Raw genomic sequence first — 23,400 nt, forward strand, 5'->3', positions numbered from 1 at the left:
ATCAAATGACAATTATACAATGAATGGCTTCCTTTCATGCCAAAAAAATATATAAAAAAAAAATTAATTACATTTTTGTTTTTATATAGTGTCACCAGTCAGTGTTCCTGATCACTGCCACACCAGTTACAGTTGTGCTCATAAGTTTACACACCCTGGCAGAATTTATGATTTCTTGGCCATTTTTCAGAGACTATGAATGATAACACAAAAACATTTCTTTTTACTTCAATGGCTAAAGCCATTTATTGTCAATCAAATGTGTTTACGGAGGTGGATCGCTGATGTTTTGGGGATGTGTGAGCTACAAAGGCACAGGAAATTTGGTCAAAATTGTTGGCAAGATGAATGCGGTATGTTATCAAAAAATAGTGGAGGAACATTTGCATTCATCAGCCAGGAAGCTGTGCATGGGACCTACTTGGACATTCCAACATGACAATGATCCAAAACACAAGGCCAAGTGGACCTGTCATTGGCTACAGCAGAATAAAGTGAGGGTTCTGGAGTGGCCATCTCTGTCTCCTGACCTCAATATCATTGAGCCACTCTGCGGAGATCTCAAACTTGCCGTTCATGCAAGACAGCCCAAGAATTTACAGGAACTGGAGGCTTTTTGCCAAGAGGAATGGGCAGCTTTACCATCTGAGAAGATCAAGAGCCTCATCCACAAATACCACAAAAGACTTCAAGCTGTCATTGATGTTAAAGGGGGCAATACACAGTATTAAGAACTGGGCTATGTAAACTTTTGATCAGGGTCATTTGGGTAGTTTCTGCTGTCATTATGATTTAAAAAGAGTAAATACAATTGACTGATAATAAATAAATGGCTTCAGCCAAACACCAACCATGAGTGAAAGAAACGTTTTTGTGTCATCATTCATATTCTCTGAAAAATGGCCAAGAAATCATAAATTCTGGCAGGGTATGTAAACTTATGAGCACAACTGTATACGATGACACTGTACTGCACTGGTGACAGTATGTAAGGAAAAAAAAAAGGACCTTGGACTGTCTACTTTCCAAAGAACAGAAATTTGGGGGATATTTGTACTGTCCTGGCATCTTCTGATTTAAGTTATTTTCGGCAGAATACATTTTGACCTAAATTTTTGAAGAAAGGTTATTTATTTGCAAAATGTTATAACAGAAAGGAAGAAAAAGTTTTTGTTTTTTTTAATTTTCTGTCTTTAAAAAACCCAGTGGTGATTAAATGCTACCAAAGAAAGCTCTATTTGTGTGAAAAAAATAGGTACAGGGGTGCATGACCGTGCAATTGTCATTCAAAGTGCTACAGCGCTGAAAGCTGAAAATTGGCCTGGGCAGGAAGGGAGTAAAAGTGCCCGGTATTGAAGTGGTTAAAGTTGCGCCTATGGAGATTTGTAGTTTAGTGCCAATCCACAGGCATACACAATTTTAAAGCGTGACATGTTAGGTATGTATTTACTAGTTTCCCAAAAAACTGGGTAATATATTGACACATTTGTTGATGTTATTTGAGAAGGAGTTTTCTTTTGATTTGCATTTTTGTATTTATTTTGTGAATGGGCTGGCTGCAGAGGAAGGAGGAGGGGGGCTGAACTTCTAGCTGAGTTTGCTGTGGATCCTGCGATGTCGGCATCCTGAGCCGATTTGTCAATCATCTTCGGATGCAGGTGCCGGCATTGTACGTAAGGAAAACCGGCAGTAAAGCCTTCAGGTTTCACAGCCCGTTTTCTGTTGTTCATGCGCAATTCACATTTTCTGAATAGTCCCATCATCTTCTGGAACCTGTGTGTGTCCCAGAAGGCAACAAGGGGAAGGAGGGGCCGAAAATGCATGTAGGTCAGCGTTACCCAGAAGTGGGAGCTGGTACCTGTCAAAACCAGGTACCCGCTCCCCCCAAAAGATGCCAAATGTGGCAGCGGAAGGGGGCAGACAACTGGTGCTCCGCTTAAGACCCCTTTCACACTGGAGCGTATTGCAGGCGCTATAGCGTTAAAAATAGCACCTGCAATACGCCCTTAAAAATCTGTCCCCATTCACTCCAGTGTGAAAGCCTGAGGGGCTTTCACACTGGAGCGGTGCGCTAGCAGGATGGTAAAAAAAGTCCTGCTAGCCACATCTTTGGAGCGGTGTGTTTATCGCTTATCCTTCGCTGCTGCCCATTGAAATCAATGGTACAGCGTGGCTATACCGCCTGCGATGCACTGCTTCAGCAGCGCATTGCGGGCGGTTTTAACTCTTTCTCGGACGCTATCGGGGGGGGTAAATGCGCCCCGCTAGCGGCCGAAATACACTGCAAATCTGCCCATATCGTTGGCGGTAAAAATAGAGGTGTTTTACCGCCGACGCTATGGATGGCACAGTGTGAAAGGGCTCTTGGCATGGTTACTGAGTTGTTTATCATTATATTGTGTTTTTGTGCACTAGAAGTACTTTTGAAAAACCACTGCACAAATATCGTATGACAACACCCACCTTTTTATTTTCTAGGGCCTCTGGCTAAAAATATATATACAATTGTGCTCAAAAGTTTGCACACCCTGGCAGAAATTGAGAAATTTTGGAATCAATATATGACTGATCATGCCAAAAAACTGTCTTTTATTTAAGGATAGCAATAACGTGAAGCCATTTATTATCACATACCGGTAGCTTTTTGGATCCTTTTTAAATCATAATGATAACATAAATCATCCAAATGTCCCTGATAAAAGTTTACATACCCTGGAATGTTTGGCCTTGGCACAGACACAGAAGGTGGCACACACAGGTTAAAATGGCAACTAAAAGGTAATTTCCTCCTACATGTGTGGCTTTTTAAATCGTGTCTGTGTATAAATAGTCAATGAGTTTGTTAGCTCTCACTTGGATGCACTATACAGGCTAGACAGTGAGCCATGAGGAGGTAGAAAAGAACAGTCAATAGACCTGCGTAACTAGGTAATGAAACTTTACAGAGATGGAAAAGGATATAAAAAGATATCCAAAGCCATGAATATGCCAGTCAGTACTGTTTAATCACTTAATAAAAAGTGGAACATTTGGGGATCTCTTGATACCAAGCCAAGGTCAGGTAGATCAAGAAAGATTTGGCATTAATGCCAACATTTCTGCCAGTGTATGCAAACTTTTGAGCACAACTGTATGGAAGGTTTGAGGGTTCTTAATAATTTTCCTGTAAAACAAAAGGAAGTTTACAAGCATATGTAAAGTGCTGTGTAAATTGACAGTGCGATATAAGTACCAGTAATAATAAAAATGTACAGTATAAGAGAAAGGTCAGAATTGGCCAGGGTGGGAAGCGGCCAGAAATGAATTAGTGTATATTGCATTTTTCATTGTTCAGATACAATTTAGTTCTACTTTTTTAAAGTGGACCTTCAGTCATTTTTTCATCTATTAAAATCTTCTGCCCTTGTTGTTGTTTTGACTTTGGATAGTAAAACATTTTTTTTTCTGCCAGTAAATATCTTATACAGCCCACTTCTTGTCTGGTAAAAAGCCTAGGCTTATGACATCATGCACAGCTCTGTCACACTTGTGAGAGTTTGCCAGGAAGGGAGAGGGGCTGAGTCATAAGAGGGCCAGTGAGAGCTGCAGAGCTGGAGGTGTGCCTCTTTTTAAATCCAGGGAGTGAGCAGACAACAGCTTCAGCTGCCCATGGTTAATATGAATGCAGCAGAGGAGGGAGATTTCTGCAGCATATTTGGTAAGTACAGAATCACAATATATATAAAATAATATGCAAAGTGGTTGGAGGGAAGCTTTAGAATGGCAAAGATGTTTTTATTACAAATTATGTGAGCAGACCGCAGTTCCTCTTTAACCACTTCCCGCCCAAGGACGTCATATGACGTCCTGGACTTTCAGTGGGGATATCTGAATGATGCCTGCAGCTACAGGCATCATTCAGATATCCATCTCTTCAGCTGACGAATCCCTGCACCATAAGAACGATCATAGCGGCGCCGCTTGATCGTTCTTATAGGATGGCGGCCCCCCCCCCTTCCGCCGCCATCCGGTGCTTCTCCAGGCTCTCCTTTGCCATCGGAGACCCGGAGAAACGATCCGCCGGCGTCTGATGGAAACCATAGAGTAGACTGGTGACCAGATGGTCACCAGTCATCTCTATGATCGTCGGAGGCCCAGGCACGATGTTATGATGTCACGCCCGTGTACCGGAATGTAAACACAGCCGCAATCGCGGCTGTAATCATGAGATTCGTGAATTTTTTTTCACGATCTAATGCTTTCCAGCCTGGAGGAGAGATGTGGGGTCTTATTGACCCTGCATCTCTCCAAAAAGAGTACCTGTCACAAACTATTCCTATTGTAATAGGAATAAAAGTGATAAAAAAAAAAAAGACAAAAAAAGTGTAAAAATAAAAGAAATTGAGTAAAATAAATAAATAAATAATAATAAAAAAAAAATGTAAACGCCCCTATCCCCGGTAGCTCACGTTTAGAAGCGAACACACACGTAAGTCCCGCCCACATATGTAAACGCCGTTAAAACCACACATGTGAGGTATCGCCGCGTGCGTTAGAGCGCCAGCAACAATTCTAGCACTAGACCTACTCTGTAACTCTAAATTTGTAACTTGTAAAAAAAAAATAAGCGACGCCTATGGAGATTTTTAAGTACTGACGTTTGGCGCCATTCCATGAGTGTGCGCAATTTTAAAGCGTGACATGTTAGGTATCTATTTACTCGGCGTAACTTCATCTTTCACATTATACAAAACAATTGGGCTAACTTTACTGTTTTGTTATTTTTTAATTCACAAAACCGTTTTTTTCCCAAATAAAAAAGGCGTTTGAAAAATGATTGCGCAAATACTGTGCGAGATAAAAAGTTGCAATGGCCAGCATTTTATTCCCTAGGGTGTCTGCTAAAAAAAACATATATAGTGTTTGGGGGTTCTGAGTAATTTTCTAACAAAATAATTATGATTTATGCATGTAGTAGAGAAGTGCCAAAATAGGCCCGGTATGGGAGTGGTTAATAAGCAGCATTCCATATTTGTATTTTCATATATACAAATTTATTTTAACAAAGCCTGAAGAAAAAAGAAAAGAAAAAAAGAAAGCACCATCCATTGCCCTTAGAATGTGTAGTCAGAAAGTATCAGGTATCGTCACAAAGCTGCCCATTGTGCACTCCTGCTGTCTCATCTGTACACCTGCACGCGCCGGGTAATGCCAGCCAATCACCGTTCCCATCACATTCACTTCCAGACGCCCTTGATGGCAGCTGCGCCACCATTGGCTGGCGTTTCTGAGGCGCACAGCAGAGAGAGAAGCGCTCTATGACTGACGCTCCAAGCAGTCTGCAGTGGAGGAAGTTTGTGCTTCTGGCTACCGAGGACACAAGTACGACTGTATTTCTACCCTCCAGTGAGCGGCACATACAGGAAGAAGCGAGCACAAAGCTTTATACCCCCAGTCAGTCCCCCTCTCTCCTACCTCACACAACTGAGCGGCCAATGGAACGCAAAGCTCCTCCCCGGAACTGAAAGTGCCTGTGTAGCAGGGCCGATTTGACAGTGACACCAACAGAGCTGTAGCGCAGCTCGCGCTGTGTGAAGGGGGTGCGCTCCTCTATAGCGGGGAGGCCGGAAAACCCCGGCATACACCCAACCTGGAGAAGGGAGCCTTGTGAGAGGGAACGTCATAGAACAACACTGGGGGACAGAGGAAGAAGAGAGGGCTAAGAAAGACCCCCCCACACCTGGGTACACAGCGGCCCGGCGACTTACTACGACACACTGTCAGCGCCTTGGACTTCCCCATGGTGAGTAAACATCATGTCTCCGCTCATAGGCAGGACTTGTATGTGTGTGAGTGATCTGCATGTAAACAAAACTTTCCAATGTTGTGTCCTCACTGATCAGGTCTCCCTGTGTGTGGGGGCACGTATCAGTAATCACATCTACAATCATTAAGGGCTTTATACTACAACTATGGGCAAGAAAAGCCCGCAGCCTGCTAGGAGCATCAATACAAAAGCCCTTTCCCATGCATAGTTCTCTTACCTGTTGATCCTACCACTACATCCTTTAGTTTTCCACTTCAACACTCTTCCTTGTTTTACAGTAAAAGGGTATCTTGGATAGACTTTAAAGGGTTACTTCACTTTTACAAAAAAAAATAAAGCCAGACGAGACTGGCTTCTCTAGTGTACGTACAAGAGTAGTATGGTCAAAGTATACGTCTCTTGTGGGGTACAAGAGTGCACTTATTTTTGCTCCCCTGTGACCCAGAGTCAGCTTATAAGGGGCTATTGCATGCTATCCGCTGATGTCATAGAGCCATTCCAGGCTCTGGAAGGATCTTGTAGAGAAAGGAAGTCCTAAAAGTCACACATCACAGCAAAACCCTGTAAGGAGCTGTATGATGCACTTCCGTATAGGGTTTTGCTGTCATGTGCCACTTTTAGGACTTTCTTTCCCTACCAGATGTTCTGAGCTGGGGCAAGCTCTGTCCTTGTCCGCACGCCTAGCAGTTTGTCATGCAAAAGCACCTGTTGGAGCCTTAAGCGGCACCTGTCATTTTTGTTGTGGGTCTGGAAGGATCCTGACCCTATTGTCGGGATTCACCCAGCTGCCTAATTGACAGCTGTCTCGGCCTGGAAGAGTGCGGTTGAGAGCTGAAACCAGGCTCTGGAAGGAGTCCTACATTATTGACAAGATCCACCAAGTTCCCTGATTGACAGATGTCTCGGCCTCTCAGAGCGTGGCTGAAACCAGACACTCGCATCTTCTCTCACATGGCAGAGCCGCTCCAGGCTCTGGAAGGAGCCCTACATTATTGACAAGATCCACCCAGTTTCCTGATTGACAGATGTCTTGGCCTCTCAGAGCATGGCTGAAACCAGCCGCTCTGGAAGGAGCCCTACATTATTGACAAGATCCACCCAGTTCCCTGATTGACAGATGTCTCGGCCTCTCAGAGCATAGCTGAAATCAGCCGCTCTGCAAGGAGCCCTACATTATTGACAAGATCCACCCAGTTCCCTGATTGACAGATGTCTCGGCCTCTCAGAACGTAGCTGAAACCAGCAGCTCTGGAAGGAGCCCTACATTATTGACAAGATCCACCCAGTTCCCTGATTGACAGATGTCTCGGCCTCTCAGAGAGTAGCTGAAACCAGCCGCTCTGGAAGGAGCCCTACATTATTAAGAGCCACCCAGTTCCCTGATTGACAGATGTCTCGGCCTCTCAGAGCGTGGCTAAAACCAGCCACTCCCATCTTCTCTCACATGGCAGAGCTGCTCCAGGCTCTGGAAGGAGCCCTACATTATTGACAAGATCCACCAGGTTCCTGATTGACAGATGTCTCGGCCTCTCAGAGCATGGCTGAAACCAGCAGGTCTGGAAGGAGTCCTACATTATTGACAAGATCCACCCAGTTCCCTGATTGACCGATGTCTCGGCCTCTCAGAGCGTAGCTGAGACCAGCCACTCCCATCTTCTCTCACATGGCAGAGCTGCTCCAGGCTCTGGAAGGAGCCCTACATTATTGACAAGATCCACCCAGTTCCCTGATTGACAGATGTCTCGGCCTCTGACGGAGCTGAGAGCCAAAACCAGCTCCTCCCGTCCCCTCTACAGCCCAGTGCTCTAGTGCAGTGTTTCTCAACTCCAATCCTCAAGTTACCCCAACAGGTCATGTTTTCAGGCTTTCCATTATATTGCACAGGTGATTTGATCAGTTTCACTGCCGTTTCATCTGAGAGAAAACATGACCTGTTGGGGTGCCTTGAGGACCGGAGTTGGAAAAACACTGCTCTAGTGAGTGCTGCAGACAGCAGTGACTGGCAGTTGGAGAACTGAGTGATCAGCAGTCATGTGGTCGCTCTGTTCTCGGTCTTCAAGCCAGCGTGGGACAGCTGCAGCATCATACCGAAGTTCATTGAGGTGAGTGTATATGTATGTGTGTATAATATATAGTTTAACCCCATACATCTTTATTTAAAAAGCAGTGCTCAGGTTTTGAAAAAAATGCCTGATTTCTAGGGAATACAGGTGGCCTTTTTCCAGTGTTCCTACAAATCTTGAGAGTGGGAGACTCCATAGGGACTGCAAGTGGCTGATATCAGGTCAATTTGGGCATCTACACTGCTTTCATTTTAATAGATTTAAAACAATGTTAACCCCCAAAGCAAACATTATTCAATTGTTGAATACCAGCTCTTAGATATGATGGAACCCATCGTTCACCCGCGATCCCTTCACTCCTTATTCCCTTTTCACTTCCCCTTCCCTCCCTCACAGCGCAGCTACCATACTTTACATTATTATCACCTTTTCTGTTGGGATCAGATCCACAGGTGCTTTCTTTTATTTTGAACCTGGTGATGTATCCAATAAGTCTGTTGTTTCTCAACAGAACAAGCTGTCCTGTAGAGGTAGCAGTTATAGGGTTGAACTGGTATGGGGTGCTTACAATGGCCAGCTTTTATTTATTCATTTAAAATAATTCTCCTATTAAGGAAAAAACTCTTTTTGCTGTAATTGATTAAAACGTGTGATCTGGAGTTTTGCTTCAATTAGTTTAGTGTAGCTAAATCTGCTAGTACATCTAATACTGGAAAAATTATATTATAAATCCCCCCTTCTGCGCTAAATATAATTCCCCCTAAAGACGTGGATTTTTTTTATTTAACAGTACCACACAACTGTTGCAATCAAAAATACCCTTAAAGTGGAGGTAAACCCTCTTATCGTTTTCAGCCAAGGAAGCTGCTATCTTGGCCTCTGATCTTCAACTGCTGCAATGCTGCACATGTGATCAGTCATGACACCAGCCACTGTTCCATCTATGTGTTTACTTTTGCTTTAAGGATTGTTTCCTACTGATGCGATACGGGAAATGCAAAGGAATCGTTGCCTTCCTGTATCGTGCAGCAGGGCAAGCGCACTGTGTTCATGGTGTACATATCAATTAAGTTAATGCCCCAAAAGCAGGTCAGAGTGCAGTGCGTTTTGCTAGAATCGGATTGCATGGGTATGAACACCCATGTGATCTGATTCCAGCGCTGTGATTAAAAGAAAAGGTACCTGCAGCTTTTTTGTGCGATTTGAGCCATACGAAATGATGGGCTCGAATCGCAAAACACACAGAATCACATGCGATTTGCACAGGAATGCGATGGGATTCTTATGTGAAACATGCAATGTGACCCCAGGCTAAATGTGGAACAATTGTAATGTCCTATGTGTAGATATAGAAATTGTTTTTCTAAAATAATAACAATAAACAAGTGTATGCATTGAAGTGACTTGTAAATATGAAGTAATCCAATGTGACCATCCATCAACCAAGATAATTAATCAGGTCCACTGTTAATACTGTGTGCAAAAAGCTCTTTAAACAAAATACGGCGTTCAGAGCCTTCACCACTCTCCAGTCACTCGCCACAAAAACACGCCTTTCTTGGTGGACTTCATTCATTGTCTTGGTTAGTGGATGGCTTTATTGTATTTGTTGATTTTTACAAGTCACTTGAATTTATACACTAAAGCCGGCTATAGATGGAGCGATTTTATGCCTGCAACCACAGGTTGCAGGAAAGAAAATTGCTTGGTTCCACTATCAACACTGACTGCAGAACTATTGTCCTCCCAGTGGGGGGGGAAGCTGTCCTGGCAGAACACACGGCAATTATTGCTAGTGGCTATAGCTGCTGGCAATCCAACAGGCTGGTTGTAATCAATTTGAAAGATCGACCAACTAGGGTACAGTTAGCCTACCTATACATGGTTTAAATCTTGGCTGGTCTTTGCTGAATCGACCAAGATTCGAACCATCTACAACCTGAACGCAGTGCAAGAAACCCAGTGTTCAGTGCGCATTTCCTGCACCATTTTTAAAAGTACTCTGCAGGTCTGCAGGTGTTACCATGCTATCTGGTTGCTGTGCGTTTAAAAAAAAAAAAAGCGCATGCACTACTTTTTGTCCGGTACCATGCAATTTCAGCCTGTTCAAATGAAACTCAAAGTGCACTGCACTGGATCGCATGTGCATCGCACAGGAATACTCGGTGCATTCTTGTGCGATTCATGTTGCGAACCAGCCCCAACGCTTTTTTTTTTTTTTTTTCATATTTACACATAGGACTGTACTGTGGGTCTACATCAGTCTGATAAAAACATTTTTACATTCAATACTACCCGTACTCTCCCCCCAGACTGACAATACTGCTGTCCAAAGGTAACTCTTGCATCTTTATTCTGAGTAGGGGGGCACCGAATGGAAATCGAAACCGATACTGAAAATGAAGAATACACTAGGCCGAAAACCGATACAGAAAATGACTGTTTGAAAAAAATATTTTTATCTTTATATAATTTTAAATAAAATGTATTTTTATATTTTAAATAAAATGTATACATTTTTTATAACACATTGCTAATGGTATTGGCAAAATTTCCATGCGGATAGATATGATGCAGGCGATGGTCAGAGACTGCAGATATACTACAAGAGATGATCAGAGACTGCACTGCGGACATGGTACAGGGGATGGCCAGAGACTGCGGACATGGTACAGGAGATCAATGCAGCCTCACCAGTGTCCATCAAATGCAGCCTGCCTGTACCTCACCAGTGCCCATCATATGCAGCCTGCCAGTGCCCAGCAGCTTCACCAGTGCGCATCATTTGCAGCCTGCCTGTGCCTCACCAGTGCCCAGCAGCCCAGTCTGTGCAGATCAGCTCTGTGACACACGGAGGTCGCAGCGAGGAGGGAGGGAGTGGATTGGGGTGCTCCAGAACGACACCCCCGTAATGGGTGGCACCAGGGGCAGGGCCCCCTCCCATTTTCATATCCATTATCAGCGTTTTTTTTTTTTTTCCTGCAATGTGCCGAAAACTCAATTTTCGGCCTATATTATTCCGCAGCCGAAATTTTGGTACATCCCTAATTCAGAGTTGGGGCACTTTAATACAAGAGGTGTGTTGCTGGCCAGATCACCAGGTGAAACAGGAGCGAGAGCCTAAAAAAAAACGAATGCAGCCACCACATCTAAAGATTGGTATGTTGCAATTCATTTTTGGGTTTAATACTACTTTAATGGCATATTGATGAATACAGAGCTTCATTAATTTGTGTCATTCATATCTGCTTGGAGTGAGACTTTAAAAAATGTTGTCTTGTCTTGATTTTCATAAAAAAAATTCTGCCCCCACCCCCCCCCCTCAAGACATAGTACAGTGGATTGTAAGGTTGAGCTCAGGCGTGTTCGCAAACCCCACATGCCCATGCCCGAAAGGAAGCTGACACTCCACAGTGCTAATCACAGGTAGTGATACATTTCCCGATCTGTGCAGCCGCGGATCGGGAAATGTCTCGCTGCCTGTGATTAGCACTGCGGAGTGTCGGCTTCCTGGCGGCATGTGGTGTTGCGAACATGCCTTGGCTCATCCTTAGGGGATTGTTCCATCCCCCAAATCCCTCCTCTGCACTTCAAAGTATTTAGATCGCTAAAAACGGCGATTCTGAATACTGTATTTTTATTTTTAACTGGCGACATTGGCAGCCGAGAAAACCGGAAGTGACATTGTTTACATACAGACTGGAACAAAGCCGACTCTTCGTGCCAGTCTGTCTCTAGAAGCCGGAAGTGGCGGCTTGTGAATCGGGTCTCCTGGTGGGACGGGAGGCCTGGTAAAAGCGGCAGAAGGGGGGGATGTCCCTTCCCACTCCTTCGGGATAACAACTGATCAGCTTTCCGGGGCCAAAATTTTCGCACACAAAAAAGGCAGTCTGTAGTAAGTTGGCAGGCAAATAGTGCAAACATCAGATTTATTCACTGATGTTATTTGAAATGGTCAATGATTGGCACTCTTACATCGCAGGTCTGAGTCCATTTCCCAGAAGTGACAATGGCTGCATGGAGTTTGCTTCTTCTCCCCATGTGTAATGAGTAACATAAAGCAAGATTTTGGAAGAAGTGGTGCATTTACACAGTTGTGGTAGATAGTTATCACTAGGAGGCAGTGTTGTTTATGAGAAGTACCCTTACATAATAATGTAGGTGAGCTTGCCAAGATAGTTACTCACATGCTAAATCACCCTGTTACTGGGGTAGAATAAATTATTTCATCTTTTTTTAGCCAGCATTAAATTGAATGAGTATTTAAAACATAAACCTATTATTATGCGTTGTGTAATGAAGGAAATTGGTCAGTCACACAGTCATAAGGATGCACAGACTAGACACAGCTTTTAGCTTGCTAGTGGGCGGTTTGGTCAGAAGCTAAGCAAGCATCCCTGTTGCAGCAAGGAGTAATGCACCCAGTTAGTTCACGGATATGCATTATTCTTACTTGCACTGCAGCTGTGAGAAGGTGAAGGGGGAATCTGGCAACACATGTGGCACACAGGCTGGGGATCTATTCTAATGCATTTTCTATATGAAGCATGGGGTCCAGAGAGAGGGAACAGGAGGTGGTCACTAGAATAGAAAGTAAGAGCACACTAAAGCATTTTTCACTTGTGTGACTGACTGAGCTCATTGCTGCTCCAGGTGAATGCGTTTTAGAAAGTTAACAAGAATTGTTTTGGAAGTTAAAAACGTACATATCATAAATGCATAGTTTTTACCCTGCATTCAGGTACTGAATTGTAAAAAGAAGAAAGATCTTGTAGTATTTGATTTTGATGAGTGTTTAGGGTGTTCCTAACGTGCAATCTTTTGTAAATGATAACATTTTACCTAGTCTGTGAATGCTGTGTAGCAGTGTCTAAAATGTCCATTCTTAGTACATGCATTGTCTACATAGCTCGTCGTACGCGATGACGTCACGGCGTTCTTGCCTTCCAAAAGAACCGCGGTTCTTTTGAAAGGAGTCTCTGTACACTCGGGCGGCAAGAGATTCTTGCCAAGAATCTCGTCAGGAAAAACAATGTTTTTTTCCTGACGAGATTCTGGCCCGTGTGTACAGGGCTTTAAACAATCTATTTAAACAATAGTCATCATATATAAAATGTTGATAGTACAGCCCTGGCTAGAGTTGCACCGATACCACTATTTTAAGACCGAGTACCAATACTTTATTTTTTTTTTTTTTTTTAGTTAGTTACTCGCCAATACTGATTACCGATACTTATTTTTTAATGTCATGTGAGAGTGGCACTAATATGCAGCACTGATGACGCAAGGACTGAGTCAGTATGTGTATGTGTGTGTGTGTATATATATATATATATATATATTAGAATTTTTTTGGGGGGGGGGGGGGAGAGTGTGATTTTTATAAAAACTTTTATTATTTTTACAATTGAACCTTTTCAATGTTTCTTACAATTTTTTTTTTTTATGATTATTTTTAGCCCTGTTGGGGGTGTCTTTGCTGAGATACCTGACATCTCCCTTTTGAGACAATGAAAGGGACTGAGGGCACAGATTCCTCAGTCGCTGTAGCCTCACTCAGGCTACACTGAAGATGAATTCACAGGAGACAGAGGCTCCTCTCCATTCATAAACTGAAGCATCCTAAACATAGATGCTCAGTGACTGTTTTGAATTAACGGGGTCAGTGATCACTGACTCTGCGCATTCTTGAAAGGAAGGAGCTGATGAATGACCCATTTACCGGCTCCTTCCTCAGCTCTCCATCCTGACAGATCAGCACAGAGGGGGACCAAGGAGCATATGGGGGACAGTGAGGGAGGATCGGTGCAGCACTGAGGGGGAGTTGCAATCAGTGATCTCTCTGTATACATTTAAATAAAGCTGTCAGATGCTTTATTGAAATGTAGACATGAAGATCGTTGATTGTAACTCCCCCCCCAGTGCCGCACAGATCGTCCCTGGACTGTCCCAGGTATGGATTAACCAGTTTTTGTGATGCCAATTTGTATATACTCTAGAATATTATGAAGAGATATAAGATGAATTGCAAAGTCCCTCTTTGCTAATAAAATGAACTTAAAAAAAAAAAAAAATTTCAATGCATTTCAACCCAGCCCCAAAAAGACCAGCTGACATCATGTCAGTGATTCTCTCGATAACAGGTGTCAGTGTTGATGAGGGCAAGGCTGGAAATCGCTCTGCATTGCCGATTGAGTTAGAATAACAGACTGGAAGCTTTAAATGGAGGATTGTGCTTGAAATCATTGTTCTTCCTCTGTTAACCATGGTTAACTACAAGCAAACACATGCAGTCATCATTGCTTTGCACAAAAAGGGATTCACAGGCAAGGATATTGCAGATATTAAGATTGCACCTAAATCAACCATTTATCGGATCATCAAGAACTTCAAGAAGAGAGGTTCAGTTGTTGTGCAAAAGGCTTCAATGTGCCCAAGAAAGACCAGCAAGCACCAGGACTGTCTCCTACAGTTGATTTAGCTGTGGGATCAGGGCACCACCAGTATAGAGCTTGCTCAGGAATGGCAGCAGGCAGGTGGGAGTGCATCTACACGCACGATGAGGCGAAGACTTTTGGAAGATGGCCTGGTGTCGAGAAGGGCAGCAAAAAGCCGCTTCTCTCCAGGAAAAAAAAAATCAGGGACAGACTTGATATTCTGCAAAAGTACAGGGATTGGACTTTTGAGGACTGGGGTAAAGTCATTTTCTCATATGAATCCCCTTTCCGATTGTTTGGGGCATCTGGAAAAATCGTTGTCCTGAAAAGAAAAGGTGAGCGCTACCATCAGTCCTGTGTCATGCCAACACTAAAGTTGAGGCCATTTATATGGGGGGTTGCTTCTCAGCCAAGGGAGCAGGTTACTCCAAATTTTACCTAAGAACACAGCCATGACTAAAGAATGGTACACAAACAACCTTTTGAGAGCAACTTCTCCCAACCATCCAAAAATAATTTTGGTAAAGGAACAATGCCTTTTTCAGCATGATGGAGCACCTTACCATAATGCAAAAGTGATAACTAAGTGGCTTTGGATACAAAGCATCGACATTTTGGGTTCATGGCCAGGAAACTCCCCAGACCTTAATCCCATTTAGAACTTGTGGTCAATCCTCAAGAGGCGGGTGAACAAAAAAACACACATATTCTGATAACTCCAGCATTGATTATTTTAAGAATGGGCTGCCATCAGTCAGGATGTAGTCCAGAAGTTGATTGACAGCATGCCAGGGCGAATTGCAGAGGTCTTGAAAAACAAGGGTCAACACTGTAAATATTGACTCTGCATAAACTTAATGTAATATATATATATATATATATATATATATATATATATATATATATATATATATATATATATATATATATATATATATATATATATATATATATATATATATATATATATATATATATATAAAAAACTCAGTGTATGTATGTATGTTCCAGCATCACGTCCAAACGGCTAAAACTTGTATGTCAGCAACAAACATAGGATAGGTGGTTTAACCCTTACCCACCCCCATTTGCCATGGTCAGGGTTTTTGTTTAAAGTCCCATGCAAATCAATGGGAAATGTATGTTCCCACATAACTTCTGTACGCCTGGAGATATTTCAATAATACCTGGTACACATATTACTTATATGCCAAATAAAAATATATGACAGTTAAATTTACCCTTACCTACACCCTTATATAAAAGATGGGTATATTTATATTACTATGATTTTCCTCCCCAAAAGGTTAAGATAGGAAGACCGGGCAACGCCGGGTATTCAGCTAGTTGTCAATAAAAGCCTTTGACACTTATGAAAAGTCTTGGAGTCACCTTTGACTCTGACATGGCGATGGATGCACAAATAGGATCAGTAGTCAGCGGATCTCACCATCTTCTCCGCCTTCTACGAAGACTCATTCCCTTCATCCCGAAAGAGGATACAGCAGTAGTGGTTGGAACAATTATCAACTCCAGGCTCGACTATGCAAACTCCCTCTACCTCGGAATACCAAAATACCAGATCGCTCGTCTACAAGTCGTCCAGAACAGGACAGCAAGACTGGTAACAGGAAAAAAAACCCTGGGAATCAAATGTGAATGTGACTGTCCGTAAAGGACCGAGTCACATTTAAGTCCCTCTGCCTGAAGCACAAATGTGTACAAGGACTCGCCCCCCAATATTTATGTGAGAAAATAAAATACCACAACCCCAATCGTGTCCTTCGATCAACTAACCAAAATCTACTCCAAATCCCCAAGGCCCGCACGGTATTTGCGCAATTTTTCAGAGGCCTCATGAATTAAAAAATAACGAAACAGTAAAGTTAGCCCAATTTATTTGTATAATGTGAAAGATGATGTTACACCGAGTAAATAGATACCTAACACGTCACGCTTTAAAATTGCGCACACTCATGGAATGGTTCCAAACTTCAGTACTTAAAAATCTCCATAGGCGACGCTTTAAACATTTTTACAGGTTACCAGTTTAGCGTTCGAGGAGGTCTAGTGCTAGAATTGTTGCACGCGTTCTGCGGCGATACCTCACATGTGTGGTTTGAACAGCGTTTACATATGTGGGCGGGACTTGCGTGCGTGTGAGCTACCGGGGACGGGCGTTAACAATTTTTTATTTTTTTTACTTTTTTTTATACTTCTTCTTTTTTTTTATTTTTTATCACTTTTATTCCTATTACACGGAATATAAACATCCTAATAGGAATGGTTAGAGACAGGTCCTCTTTATACGTCAAATCTTTTCAATTGGTAAAAAGTCTGGACTGCAGACAGGCCAGTTAAGCACCTGAACAATTCTGCTTCTACTGTGAATCCATTGTGTTGTCCTAGATGCAGTTTAGCATTGGTCTGCTGAAATATACAAGGCCTTATGTGAAAAAGATGTTGGATGATGGGAGCATATACTGCACCAAAACCTGGATATATCTTTCAGCCTTGATTGTCCCTTTCCAGATCTGCAAGTTACTCAATTCATACATACTAATGCACCCCCATATTATCAGACATGCAGGCTTTTGAACTTGTCCCTCTCCTCTTTAGTACAGAGGATGTGCTGCCTATGGTTGCTTTCGATTCCTCTGACCACAGAAGGTTTCCACTTTTGTGCCAAAGCTCATTTAAAATGGTCTGTTGCAAAGAAGATGGCAGCATTTTTGGATCACATTCAGATAGGGCTTCTTAGCATGATAGTGTTAACTTGCATTTGTGGATGGCACAGTGGACTGCTTTCACAGACAGCAATTTTTTTATTTTTTATTTAAAGCGGTAGTTCACCCTCACTGGCTTGATTTTACCATCGAGACAGGCATTGTAGCGCGAGCTACAGTATGCCTGTCCCGATTTTTTTAACCCCGGACTCACCTTGTAATCGGACATCGTAGATTTCGGCTCCCGCGGGGAATGGGCGTGCCTATGGAGACGGAGGATGATTGACGGCCGGCCCTGGCACGTCACTCTCCCCGAAGACAGCCTGAGTAGGTCTCGGCTCTTCACGGCGCCTGCGCACAGGCTTTGCGCAGGCGTCGTGAAGAGCCAAGCCTATTTCGGCTATTTCCGGAGAAGCGTGACGCGCCAGAGCCGGCCGTCAATCATCCTCCGTCTCCATAGGCACGCCCATTCCCCAGTATCTTCGATCTACGCGTACAAGGTGAGTACGGGGGTAAAAAATTCGGGACAGGCATACTGTAGCTCGCGCTACAATGCCTGATTTTATGGTAAAAGAAAAAAAAAATTTTTTTTTTTTGTTGATAGGGTGAACCCCCGCTTTAAGTATCCCTGAGCCCATGCAGTGATGTCCATAACAGAATCGTGCCTGTTTTTAATGCAGTGCTGTCTGAGGACCTAAATTTCACAGGCATCCAATATTGCATTTCAGCCTTGTCCCTTGTAAACAGATTTTTTTTTTTTTAAAGAATATTTATTTAAAGCCTTTGCAATTTTACATTGTCTAACATTTATTTTGAAGTTCTTCGACCATATTTAGATGCAACTTTTGACAGATTGGTAAACCTCTGGCCATTATAACCAATCATGTTACTGACCCGATTATGGGGGGGAACTAATGTGCAAACCAAACTAAAATGAATATTAATATAAACTAAAATAAATGCAGCCACAACCATATATGTGCTCTCACACTGAACAAATGAAAAACAGGGGGTGTTTGTGGCACTTGCTGAAGTGCTGAGTGCAATCAAGGTGCAAATACCAAATGTGTAAATAAATACGCATAAATAGCAGTGCGTATCTATGGTAATAAAAACGTGAGTGAAAAATCCAAAAAACAGTGATGGAATAAAATCTTAATAATAAACAATTGGACGAAAATGCTAACTTCATGCAAAATTGCAAAACGTGAGTCTCTGTGCAAAATCAATAATGAATGAATAAATAAATGAAAGTCCAAAAATATAATCCAATAAAATGTGAATGAAAAAATAAAACTCCAAAAAAATCGTGTGAAGTCTTCTAATAATCACAGCAATTTCTAAATGTGCAGTGCTCCAATCCACAATGAATTCTGAGTGCAAAGTGCTTCAATCCTGGTGACCTCGTTTCCCCCAGCCTCTCACCTTGGCTGGCTTGTAAATAAGCCTCTTAAATTCCACAATGACCGCTGATCCTGGATGGCAATAGTAACCTCTATCGTGGATGAATAGCTCTCAAAGATGCAAACGGAGGGTCTCCATAGTGCAGTAATACACTTACATTTAGGACGATTTAAAGCATGCATGTCTGTCTCACAGGACAATAACAAAGGCACTTCCGCTCTCGACCGCGAGCCAAGATGACGTTGCCACCGGCTCTCTTCCCCGTTTCTCCCTTACGCGTTATCGTACCAATTGTTGCTATGACAGCGTGGTAATGTATAAGTCACCTACATACACCATGGCTCTACACCCTATGATTAAGTGGCGTGTGCAGCCACGTAACGCGTAAGGGAGAAACAGGGAAGAGAGCCAGTAGTGACGTCATCTCCGCTCGCGGCCGACAAGCGGAAGTGCCTTTGTTATTGTCCTGTGAGACAGACATGCATGCTGTAATAAATAAGTTTCATTATTAATTTTGCATGAAGTTAGCATTTTCATCCAATTGTTTAATATTATTATGATTTTATTCCATCACTGTTTTTTATGGTGTTTTTCATTCATTGTGGTTGTTTGATCACGTTTTTTTTACCATAGATACGCACTGCTATTTATGCGTATTTATTTACACATTTGGTATTTGCACCTTGATTGCACTCAGCACTTTATTGTTGTTTCAGAAAGCGCCACAAACACCCCCTTTTTTCATGTTCCTGACCTGTTGCCAATAAACCTAATTAGTTGCAAAATGTCCTTCCAGCTGTTCCTTGTTAGCACCACTTATTTTGCCAGCTTCTTGTTGCTAAAGCTTTTTGAGATGTGTTACTGCCATCAATTTCAAAGTTACCTCTTTTTTAACCACTTCCATACAGGGCACTTATACACCTTCCCGCCCAGACCAATTTTTAGCTTTCAGCGCTGTTGCACTTTGAATGACAATTGAGCAGTCATGCTACACTGTACCCAAACAAAATTTTTATCATTTTGTACCCACAAATAGAGATTTCTTTTGGTGGTATTTGATCACCTCTGGGATATTTATTTTCTGCAAAAAAAAATAAAAAATGACCGAAAATTTAGAAAAAAAACGTTTTTTTTTTGTTTGTTATAAAACATTGTAAATAAGTATGTTTTCTCCTTCACTGATGGGCACTGATAAGGCGGCACTGATGGGCACTGATGAGGTGGCACTGATGTGGTGGCATTGATGGGCACTAATATGCGGCACTGATGGGCGGCACTGATAGGCGGCACGGATGGGCACTGATAGGCGGCATGGATGGGCACTGATAGGTGGCACGGATGGGCACTATTGTATGTGTTGTACTAATGGATGCCAATCAGTGCCAAACAATGCCTGCCAATCAGTGATGCCCATTGTGGGCACTGATTGGCATCCATTGCGGCATTGATTGGCATCCATTTTTGTGTCCTACTCATTGTGGTGTAGGGTGGCATCCTTTTTTTTTTTTTCCTGGTGGTCTATATGGCCATCCCTGGTGGTCCAGTGGGCATCCTCGGGGGGGGGGGGGGGGGGTTTGTGCTGATAATCGATCAGCACAAACTTCCCCCTGCCACAGGAGTAGCCGATCGGCTCTCCTCTACTCGCGTCTGACAGACGCGAATGAGGAAAAGCCGATTACCGGCTTTTCCTGTTTACATCGTGATCAGCCGTGATTGGACACGGCTGATCACGTGGTAAAGAGTCTCCGTGAGAGACTCTACCTTGATCGGTGTTGCGCGGTGTCAGACTGACACCCTGCAACAACGATCGCCGCGATGCGCGCGCCCGGGGGCGTGCAGTGGCTCAGAATCCTGAGGACGTCATATGACGTCCAGTCAGGATTCTACAACCACTTTGCCGACGTCAATATGTCATTGGCGGGCGGCAAGTGGTTAAACTCAGTTTAAACATTTGATGAGTTTTTTTTTATTGCAAATAAAATATTGATTTATGAGATTTGCAAATCATTGCATTGTTTGTCGATTTTAGACCCCTTTCACACTGGGGCGTTTTGCAGACGATATAGCGCAAAAAATAGCGCCGGCAGAGCGCCCTGAAACAACGGCTCCATTAATTTCAGTGTGAAAGCCTGAGGGCTTTCACACTGGAGTGGTGCGCTGGCAGGGCATCAGAAAAAGTCCTGTCAGCAGCTTCTTTGGAGCTCATTAAGAGCGGCGAACTCACAAAACATGTCAAACACCCTTAAAAGTGGCAGTTTTGATGTCCAGCGTGCACGAGGCCTTCAATGTATAGTTTTCTTAAGATGGGAAGTAACAAGTCTCACTGACCTTGTTTGAAACAAATAATGTTCACTGTTAGAGGAGTTCTAGTGCTAGAATTGTTGCACACGCTCGAATGCATGCAACGATACCTCACATGTGGGGTTTGAACGGCTTTCACATATGTGGGCGGGACTTGCATGCGTGTTCGCTTCTGCACGCAAGCTACCGGGGACAGGGGCGTTTTAAAAATAAAATAATTTTTTTTTTTTTCTTCATTGTTTTTATTTTTACACTTTTTTTTATTTTATTTTTTTTATCACTTTTATTCCTATTACAAGGAATGTAAACATCCCTTGTAATAGGGATCACTGTGACAGGTCCTCTTTATGGAGAGATGTGGGGTCAGTAAGACCCCACATCTCTCCTCCAGGCTTACAAGCATGAGATCGGTGAAAAAAATTTCACAGATCTAATGCCGACAGCTGCGATGGCGGCTTTGTTTACTTCCGGCTATCGGGCGTGACGTCATAACCGGATGGAGGGGGGGGAGCAGTTGGTGTGTATATGAGGCCTTAGTCTTATATAAAAACTAGGCATGTAAAGCGGCTCTCTGTGGGGGCACACGATGAAGAGGGTGAGCGATGCATAGTACCCCATTATGCTTTACCTTTGCAGGGAAACGAAGAGGAAGCAGCACCCATCAGGGTTTACTTCCTCTTTTAATTTGTGAAACCATACAAATTTTCTGTTGGTAGGTTAGCTTGAAAAAACATGGCTGATTTCTAGGGTTGCCCCGATACCGAGCATTTGCAAGAGTACTTGTACTCGCGCAAATGCTCCCGATGCTTTACCCAATACTTTTTTGGTGAGTGACGAGCGGGTGGAGAGCAGAGCAGTCCTCGGGTAAGTAAAATAGAAGGTCATGGAGAAGAGAGAGGAGAGCTGCTGCCGCCGTCTAGTTGATCAGCGCGTGGGGAACATAACAGCTTTCATTTCAATAGCTGTGTGTCCCCCCGCTGTGCGTCGTCAAATATAGCCCCTCCCCCTTGTCCGGGCACTTTGATAGACAGATCACCCGTCCCAGGATTGGACGGGTGATCTGTCTATCAAAGTGCCCGGACAAGGGGGAGGGGCTATATATGATGACGCGTGGCGAGGAACACACAGCTATTGAAATGAAAGCTGTTATGTTCCCTGCGCGCTGATCAACCAGACGGCAGTGGCGGGGGCCGACACAAGGCTGCATTTCGGGACACATTGACGCATTTTAAAAAAAAAAGTATCGGTACTTGTACTAAAAAAGTGGTATCGGGACAACCCTACTGATTTCTGCAGCTCCTTTTTTTTATTTTATCGGATTTAAATCAATCTTCAAGCTTGGTACACATGATGAGAATATCCAACAAATGTTCGTCTAATTTTTATTAATTTTTTTTCCGTATGCTTGTCTCATTTCGACAATGAAAAGGTTACTAAAATGATGAAAATTCTCATACAACAGGATATAATGTGTTGTATTGTGATGTATTCTTTTGTTTCTGAGCATGTGTGGTCTTGGTCTTCTGATTTTTTTTTTTTTCAGACGAATATTGAACTGATTATACAAAAATCGTTCATTCTGGTATCATATGAGAAAACATTTTTGTGTTTTTGTCCTTTCGTATAATTTTGCATGGGCTGTGGTGATCAGCTGTCAATCTTCGGACGATCGCTCTGAAATCGGTATTTTCGGACCATTTATTTATTGTGTGTACCATTTTAATTGTGGTGTCTGCTTTACAGGGGCTACATTATTTTGCTTGGCTAATCTGATTACAGAATCATGGCAAGCAGATGTGCCTCTTATATTTTGGGCCTGGGCTAGTGGTGCAATGTGTTTCACAGAGAATTTCTAAACACTAAAACCCGTGTGAACTAGAAGGGTCAGGGCAAGTTTGCTAACTTCTCTCTAATCTACACACATTTTTGAAATTGTGTACTATCCCTTATGTGACTCATCCTTTGAGCGCTTGCTGACTTATTCTTTAATTCCCCAGAACTCACATTTCCCTTTCTGTACTAGTCATAGATGGAGATTATATATCTATTCAGTCTTTGTGTGTCAGGTTTCTATAAACTGTGATATGTGTATGCTCATTGCTCACCCTATTTTATGTTTTTTTTATTACACATCCTTAATGTAGGTACTCTAATATATCTTTAGGTGTCTAGATGTTGTCCTGCTTTGTAAAATGTGGGAATTTTTTTTTTTTCCTTTTTTAATATGCTGAGGTTGTAAATAGATTATCTCGAGAAGTGTTTGGATTGTTGCTTATTTACGTTGACACGTTTAATGAGCACATATAGTATAGCTCAGTGGTCTCCAAACTGCGGCCCAAGGGCTGAATGTGGCTCTTTGCTTGCCTTTTATCTGACCCTTGGGGCAATATTCCACCAACTGGCACCAATGATGGGGCACCATTCCATCTGCTACTACTGACACCATCAATGAAGTACTAATCTCCTCGTTGATATCAAGAATGGGCCACTATTTCTCTCATTAAAACCAATGATGGGGCACTGATGCCGGGTCATTTTCTACTCTCACTGGGTACAGTCGGGGGGGGCCCCCTTAAAGCCTGAAGGACAGTAAACTGGCTCTTTGCTTCGAAAGTTTGGAGACCCCTGGTATAGCTTTTACTATGCGTTTGGTGCTCCAACAG

General features: G+C 42.9%; 1 protein-coding gene across 1 annotated transcript in view; it reads left to right on the forward strand.

Moving 5' to 3' along the window:
* The first annotated feature begins 5,257 nt into the window (after window positions 1–5,257).
* The window catches only part of JAK2 (Janus kinase 2), a 278,873-nt gene continuing 260,730 nt past the window's right edge, over window positions 5,258–23,400 (forward strand). Inside the window, exon 1 of the mRNA XM_040357463.1 lies at window positions 5,258–5,782. The gene's annotated coding sequence lies outside the window, so the exon portion shown is untranslated. The remainder of the gene's footprint in view (window positions 5,783–23,400) is intronic.

This window comes from Rana temporaria, chromosome 1 (assembly GCF_905171775.1).
Source record: "Rana temporaria chromosome 1, aRanTem1.1, whole genome shotgun sequence".
Lineage (NCBI taxonomy): Eukaryota > Metazoa > Chordata > Amphibia > Anura > Ranidae > Rana > Rana temporaria.